Here is a 6,285-nt window from a genome sequence, read left to right on the forward strand (position 1 = left end):
ACCTATTCTTATTGCTGCCTTTCACACAGGTCGATTTGTGTCATTTTTTGGATCAAGCTCCATTTAAGCTCGAGTAAAACAACACTATTTTACTTTAGACACTATGCTGCTCCGGATCAATTGGCTTTCTAAATTAATTCCTCTGCCTCCTCAGATGTGGTCCCAACTCTGCCAACCACAGCTCAAATGCCCCTCTGACATCCTGAAATATGTACAAAAGCTGCCGTAATACAGCTTTAACTCCTGGATCCATCCATGAAATTCTCCCAGCTGATTCCTTCTCTTGAGATTTGAGGAACCAAGAATCTCAGTTTCTTTCTTTTCTTGTTTAGAAACATCAGGAGCACCTCATCCTTGCTTTATTTCAGAATTGTAAGTCCTTTTTTTGCAATAACTTGTTGCCTGATCCTTAACGGTGTACTTTCCCTGTCACTGATTGGAATTTCAGCGTATTTTATTTCAAATTACAATGGAAATATATTACCTACAAATACTTAAAGGTAGGTACACAAGAATAAATGAGTAACAATTCAGATTTTTACAGGAAACAAAGATGGGAAAGTGGAGAAAGGAAGGTCGGTCTGTTAGTCAAACCTCGGCTCCAGCAGGATCAATGCGGTTTTCGTCCTGGTCATGGAACACTGGACCAGCTCTTTATCCTCTCAAGGATACTTGAGGGTGCATGGGAGTTTGCCCAACCAGTCTACATGTCTTTTGTGGACTTCGAGAAGGCATTCGACCATGTCCCTCGGGGTGTCCTGTGGGAGGTGCTTCGGGAGTATGGGGTGTCTGGCCCATCACTACAGGCCGTTCAATCCTTATCCAACCGTTACAAGAGCTTGGTCCGCATAGCCAGTAATAAGTCGGACTTGTTCCCGGTGGGACTCTGCCAGGGCTGCCGTTTGTCACCGATTCTGTTCGTAATTTTTATGAACAGAATTTCTAGGCGTAGCCAAGTAGCAGAAGGTTTTCACTTGAGTGGTCTCAGAATCTCATCTCTGCTTTTTGCGGATGATGTGGTTCTGTTGGCTTCATCGGGTGATGGCCTCCAGCTCGCACTGGAACGGTTTGCAGCTGAGTGTGAAGCTGTGGGAATGAGAATCAGCTTCTCCAAATCTGAGGCCATGGTTCTCAGCCAGAAAAGGGTGGAGTGCCCACTCCGGGTCAGGGACGAGTTCTTGCCCCAAGTGGAGAAGTTCAAGTATCTCGGGGTCTTGTTCACGAATGATGGGAGAAAGGAGTGGGAGATCAACAGACGGATTGGTGCTGTGGCTGCAGTGATGCAGACGCTGTACCGGTCCTTCATGTTGAAGAGAGAGCTGAGTGTAAAAGCAAAGCTCTCGATTTACCGGTCGATCTACGTCCCTACCCTCACCTATGGTCATGAGCTGTGAGTAGCGACCGAAAGAACGAGATCGCGGATACAAGCGGCAGAAATGGGCTTCCTCTGAAGGGTGGCTGGCCTCGCCCTTAGAGAATAGGGTGAGAAGTTCGGCCATAACTAGATATTTTCCTGGGAAGATTGAAAAGACCAAAATCAGAGCTGAAACAGAGGGATTTCTGCTGATCAGAGTAGAGCCGCTGCCCCTCTACATCGAAAGGAGCTGGTTGAGGTGGTTAGGGCAACTGAAAAGGATGCCTCCTGGGCACCTTCTGGGTGAGGTGGTATAGGCATGTCCCACCGGAAGGAGGCCCTGGGGTAGACCCAGGACACGCTGGAGAGATTATATCTGTCGACTGGCCTGGGAATGCCTTGGTGTTCCCCCAGACAAGCTGGAGGAGGTGGCTGGGGAGAGGGAGGCCTGGGCTTCTCTGCTTAGGCTGCTGCCCCTGTGACCCGGCCCCGGATAAGCGGAAGAAGATGGATGCATGGATGGATGGATGGACAAAGATATAATTATAATGTAGTTAAATTTAGGTAATGTGTAACTTATTTCAAATAAGTAAGGCTGCATGTCAATATTGTGTTCAGATCATGTCCTTTTCTTCCAGTTACAAAAATAGATGTAAAGCACCCATTTTTAAGAGTGTAGTGCTACAAGCTCCAGGAGCCTACAGTGTAATGCAAAGGGAATATGCATTAAAAACAACATCACTCTATTGGGACTGAAAGTTTGTCTGAGAGGGTTACTGTGGTAAATGACCTTGAGGTCACTAAAATCAATCTTTGTAGCATTAATGTGCTCAGGAATGTCATGGCAATCAAGCTGTTAAAGTGAGAAGTTGGCCTTTTGGCCTTAAGAAAGTGCAAGTGGAAAACTAATTGAGTTCCTAAAATGAACAGGAGAGATCCTCTGGGGACACAGCTGGATAATGAATGCTGAAATCTTTCTCTCATAGTTTAGGCGCCTATCGTGAAACAAAAGTGACTCAGTTCAAAATATTGAATTTATCTCTGGAAATCCTACCTGAATATAAAACAACCGTTTTGTTTAAACACCAGTTCCTGTTTGCAGTAGTCTTTTACCACGAGGGACGTGTTTTTACTTTGTGAGTGTGATAATAATACAATGATTTTTTTGTTCCGCACTTTGCCAAAAGGGAGGGGCTGCGCTTTTAATCTTTTATGTGTTTAAATTGGAGATGCAATAAAGATATCTGGTTCCTTCTTGGTGGATCTCCAGACGGCTAATGTGCACTCTGATCCTGTTTTTTTTTTCACCTACTAAGACAATATATCACTCCATAAAGATACGACAGGATATATTACACACTTACTGTTATTAAAGAGACAGAAATTATGATTAAAATGTAGCCTACTTGTATGTAGTACCTATATTTGGCATTTTGATGTCTTAGTACATGTGACATTGAAAGTGTACTTAACATATTCAAAAAACAAACAAACCGACAAAAAAATACATTGTTAGTATGACCGTTTAATGAGGGACAGTTTAAGGAATTAAATTTGTATATTTTTTTATTTTGATTTTTGCAGCATCCTTGCTTTTACTGATTTGTGAGCTGAAGAACCTACTAACCCATTTCCTCCTGTTCTAAAATGTGATGTCAGATATAGATTAGTTTTATTACAGCCATGAAACTGTGATTTCTATGTTTTAAATATAGGAAAAGCAGTAACCCCGAGTGTGTCTAATGGCAACAAAATATACAGTACTATGATAAATCTTCGAGCCAACCCTCGTTTCTTTATATTTTTCTTCCGATGAGCCAGGCTTTCTTATATCTAAAGTGGTGTCGGTCAATAGTTTTCCAGACTTTCTGAAGGTCTTGGCTGCTTTTCCACTCATTTTCAGTCCTGTCCTTGTACCTGACCATTTTCAGAGGAATGTTTTTTCGTTTATTAAGCCACTTAACACTGACCTATGAATCATTCAATATGTCAACATGATTCAAAAGTCAACATGTTGTGTCTGCAAATAAATTTTTTTTTAAAGTAATAAAAATAGCATTTTTGCACCAGCAAAGTGATTAACAAAGTGTTATTAGCTGAAAACTTAGCCTATCTCAGCATGGTGTTCAATGTTGAAAAAAAATTGAGGAAACTGGATTCATGGAGGAAAAAAGAAGCGGTAGGCCTACAAAAACTATCTACAGCAGATGAGCAGTACCTGAAAGTCGAGTCATTAAGAAATGGGGGGGAAAAAATCTACCAAAGACCTGAGAGATGCATTTGGACCTTCAGTTGTTCCATCTACTGTTCACATCATAGTGGACAGGTGGTAGGAAGGTCTCAGTGTTAAGAAGCCATTCTTAAGCCAGGAACAGGGATAAAAGACTGGGGTGTGCCAAATTACCTAAGAACTGTACTAAAAATAAGACCAACAGATCTTATGGAGTGACACATGTTTGCTTCAAATCATTTACACTGTACAGTCTGTCTTGAGAAAGGTGAAAAAGCAATCTGTGGAGGCTCTGTCATAATTTGGGGCTGCATTTGAGCATGAGGTGTTGGGGATCATCTCAAAATGGCTTTACATAGAAAAGTACTGCCAGATTTGAGTCACTATGCAATACCACCTGGAAAGTATGGGATTGACACCAGCTTCAAATATCAGTATGGCAACGATCTCAAACACACTGTCACTGAATTAAACGTAAACCTGGATAGAAAAAACACACAATGGGACTCTATCAGTCATGGATCGGGCTCCCCAGAGCGTATCAACATTATTACAGCAGTGTGGGATTATCTTGACAGAGAACAGAATAAAAGGCAGCCAGCATCCAAAGATGAGCTTTGAATGTCCTTCAGGAAGTCTGGAGATCTATTACTACTTAAAGAAATTACAAATAAGCTTGACTAAGAGAGTTCAGGCCTTTCTAAAGAATACAGGTGGTACCAAATATTTATTTTCAAGCTCTGTTATTTGCCTTATATAATGTATTTCCATGTTTGGTTGCACATGGTCCAATATGTAACTGCATCTATTACCCATTTGCCTAGCAAAATATTAAAAAAAACCAAGTCGCGCCTTAAGAATTTAGCACCAACAACTATGTAGGTAACGTGTTAAAAGTTGGCTGGTTTGTTAAAAATAAAAGGCTTTTGGTCTCTGAGAAGAAATCATCTTTTGCACCTACATGGCTTTTTCTCCACTCTTATGGATAAAGGATTGAAGTCTTGGAACATGTTGAAACAGCCATAATTTACCATCAAAAATAAGAAAAGAAAATCAATCTAACCTAATCTTTGCTATAACAACAGTTTAAGGCCACTAATACTCTCCAGTTATGGAGAAGCATTTCACTCACCAAAACACACCATCAGTTTTCATTGCTCTGTGTTTCAGAGAGATGATGAAATCAAAGTAAAAATAAAAATTCAGTTTTGGAGCTGAGCAGCTTTTTGTTCTGTGTAAAACATCACATAAACCCTTTATGTACAAATGTGAGCCCACAAGCTCAAGTGATACGCTCCATTTCTTCCTTAACATTTACTGTAGATGAAGAGTCTGCTAATTTGCTTTCAAAGAGCTGGTATTGATTCAATTAAAGATAAAACATACAGAAGATGGGAGAGAAACAGCAGTGCACTCAAAGTACTTAATGAACTAACAAGGCTGTTCTTTGGGTGAATTAGTTTGGCTCATGTAAAATTATGTCGTTCCTACAGTTTGTCATGTAATTCTTTTGAGGCTAAATCCTTGATGTCAGAAGAAACCACAACTCTAACATGACGTGCTTAAGCAAGATGCAAATTTAAAGAGAAACCAGTTGCTAACAGGCAGATAATTTTACTATATTCTCAATAGCAGCCTGTATCACACCTTTGTTTAAAAATAATTTGACCACCTAGCATTGCTCCTTGGGGGCACTCTTCAATTTCAGCTAAGCTGTCAAAGTCCAAGTCACGCAGGCTACTCTTAATGTATGTAGCCTCTATGCCTGCTCGTTTTCTCTACAGTCTCTGAATCAATCCAAGCAGAAGTTTCCCTCGAGGTCCAAATAATTTCCTTATGGCAGTTGCTTATTTCTCATTACTGACATCTGTGCTGAATTCCACTAAAGTTCCCAGGAGTGTGGCAACGCCAATATAAAAATGGCTGAGATGTGGATATATGATGAATAACGCTTTCAGCATTTAGGTAGTTACCTCCACTTTTGGAAGTTCACTGCAAACTGGTAAACAGCGGACCAAGTTTCTGCAAACTCATCACTGCGCAGCAACGCTCAAGAGGGTATCTGAACTGCAAGCTGCAGCTGTCCACATCAATTTAAACTTTTATTTTGATAGAAATCACACACTGTTCAGGTAATCCGTTCATGCCCCATGTGGAAAACAAAACAAAAACAGTACCATATGTAAATATATAAGACCTCATGCCTGTACCAGTTTTCCCCATCAGACTCTAAAAGAAATAATTTACAAAATAAACATAGTGTTAAATTCAGTGACACATGAAATGAGCACGTTTGATGATAGCATGATTGGTAAACTGCTTCCTGTGCTAATAAAGCCAGTTAAAAATAGATCAGTGTTCTTCTAACAGACTTCTATGCAATCACATTCAATTCAAAGCAGGGGATTGGACCCCCTGCTGCGTATGAGAAAGAATACAGGTTTAAGGTATTGGCTTCACTTTTCAGACGCAGAAGCCAATTCTGTCTCTTTTATATACCTCTTGCTTTTAGCACTCTTCCAAATAGACTCTCTCAGTGTCTGTTTTCATTCCCAGTGAGATGCTCCAGCCCACACTCCTTTCTGGAAGAGCTTGGTGAATGACAGAGGGAAGTAACCAATTGGAAAGGCACAGCACATTTAGTTGACTACATGGCAGCTGATCAGGCACAAATAAATCATCCTGTCATTTCCATCTTCCT

This window comes from Oreochromis niloticus, linkage group LG19 (genome assembly GCF_001858045.2).
Source record: "Oreochromis niloticus isolate F11D_XX linkage group LG19, O_niloticus_UMD_NMBU, whole genome shotgun sequence".
Taxonomy (NCBI): Eukaryota; Metazoa; Chordata; class Actinopteri; order Cichliformes; family Cichlidae; genus Oreochromis; species Oreochromis niloticus.